The following is a 2,632-nucleotide window of genomic DNA, read 5'->3' on the forward strand; positions in this document are numbered from 1 at the left end:
GTGGGGAGGAGGACGGTAGCGGGGTGGGAGGGGGCGGGAGGGATGGACGGCGATGGGGCTGGCTGGCGGCGAGGACTGGGTCCGGGGGGCGGGGCTGGCCAGTGGCGGCGACAGCGGCGACAAAGGAGAGAGGCGGGCGCGCGAGAGGGAGAGAGAGAAAGAGAGAGAGAGGGGAGATGGCTCGGCCCGTTAAGTGGGCCTTCTTTGTCGTCTGCTAGCAGACGACAAAGAGGGCGATCGTTCGGGCTGGCCCACACCTCCTCTTTGCCGTATGCCAGCAGACGACAAAGAATCTGACCTAGCCACGCCGTGCCCTGTGGGGCCCACCTGGCTCTTTGCCATCGCTTCTAGCTCTTTGCCGCCAACTGGCTGACGGCAAAGAAGCAGCTGACGGCAAATAGCCTTTTCCATCTGTACTTACTTTGTCGTCCGCTTTGTGGAGGCGGACGGCAAAGAGCCTCTTTGCCGTCAGCTGGCAGATGGCAAAGAGGTCGCAAACGGCAAAATTCCAGATTCCACTAGTGTATTTTAGTACGAACTCCTGGATAGATCGATCATACAGAACAACTTCGAGGTGGTTTCGTACCCTACAAGCGATTTCTTCGAATGTTCTCCGCTAGATAGGAACTTTGGAGTGATTCTTCATTGCACGTTGAGGGATGGTTATATGATCCAATTATATTAGCATTGTTGAGAGATTGCACTAGCGAAAGTACGGACCCTAGGCCTCATTTCCAAGCATTGCAATACCATTTGTGCTCCGTTTTATCAATTGCTACCTTGCTATTTTTTATTGTTACTATTACAAAAATCAATACCTACTATCCATATTACACTTGTATCACCATCTCTTCTCCGAACTAGTGCACCTATACAAATTACCATTGTATTTGGTGTGTTGGGGACACAAGAGACTTTTTATTATTTGGTTGCAGGGTTGTTTGAGAGAGACCATCTTCATCCTACGCCTCCCACAGATTGATAAACCTTAGGTCATCCACTTGAGGGAAAATTGCTACTGTCCTACAAAACTCTACGCTTGGAGGCCCAACATGTGTCTACAAGAATAAAGTTGTGTAGTTGACATCAGTATATTCCAACTCCGAGATGCTTGAAACAGTCCATAGATGGATCGCTGGATCTTGTAGACTTTGTCAGCACCTTTAGGATCGACAAAACCTTCTGGTTGCATCATATACAACTCTTCTTTAAGATATCCTTTAAGGAATGCAGTTTGGACATGATTCAGACAGACTTAAGCATCGCTACGGGTGAGAAAGTCTCATCGTAGTCAACTCCTTGAACTTGTGGAAAACCTTTTGCAACAAGTCGAGCTTTGTAGATAGTGACATTACTATCAGTGTCTGTCTTCTTCTTGAAGATTCATTTATTCTCAATGGCAAGTCCACCAAAGTCCACACTTTGTTCTCATACATGGATCCTATCTCAGATTTCATGGCCTCAAGCCATTTATCGGAATCTGGGCTCATCATAGCTTCTTGGTAGTTCGTAGGTTCACCATGGTCGAGTAACATGACTTCTAGAACAGGATTACCGTACCACTCTGGTGCGGAACATGCCCTGTTCAACCTACAAGGTCCAGTAGTAGCTTGATCTGAAGTTTCATGATCATCATCATTAGCTTCCTCTCTAGTTGGTGTAGGCATCACGGGAATGTATTTCTCTGATGTGCTACTTTCCGAATTGAGAGAAGGCACAACTACCTCATCATGTTCTACTTTCCTCCCACTCACTTCTTTCGAGAGGACGTCCTTCTCTAGAAAGGAACCATTTTTAGCAACAAAGATTTTTGCCTTTGGATATGTGGTAGAAAGTGTACCCAATGGGTTCCTTAGGGTATCCTATGAAGACGCACTTCTCAGCTTTGGGTTCAAGCTTATCAGGCTGAAAACCTTTTGACATAACCATCGCTTCCCCAAACTTTTACGAAATGACAGCTTAGGTTCCTTGCCAAACCACAGTTCATACAGTGTCATTTCAACAGATTTAGACGGTGCCCTATTTAACGTGAATGCGGTTGTCTCTAATGCATAACCCCAAAACGATAGTGGCAAATCAGCAAGAGACATCATAGAACGCACCATACCTAATAAAGTACGGTTACGACGTCCGGACACACCATTACGCTGTGGTGTTCTAGGTGGCATGAGTTGTGAAACTATTCCACATTGTTTTATAAGAAGGCCAAACTCATAACTCAAATACTTGCCTCCGCATCAGATCATAGAAACTTTTTTTCTTGTTATGATGATTCTTCACTTTACTCTGAAATGCTTTGAACTTTTCAAATGTTTCAGACTTATGTTTCATTAAGTAGATATACCCATATCTTCTCAAATCATCTGTGAAGGTCAGAAAATAAAGATACCCGCCGCGTGCTTCAATACTCATTGGACCACATACATCGGTATGTATTATTTCCAATAAGTCATTAGCTTGCTCCATTGTTCTGGAGAATGGAGTTTTAGTCATCTTGCCCATGAGGCATGGTTCACAAGTATCAAATGATTCATAATCAAGTGATTCCAAAATCCCATCTGCATGGAGTTTCTTCACGCACTTTACACCAATATGACCTAAACAACAGTGCCACAAGTATGTTGCACTATCA

The sequence above is a fragment of the Triticum dicoccoides genome, chromosome 7A, assembly GCF_002162155.2.
Source record: "Triticum dicoccoides isolate Atlit2015 ecotype Zavitan chromosome 7A, WEW_v2.0, whole genome shotgun sequence".
Taxonomy (NCBI): domain Eukaryota; kingdom Viridiplantae; phylum Streptophyta; class Magnoliopsida; order Poales; family Poaceae; genus Triticum; species Triticum dicoccoides.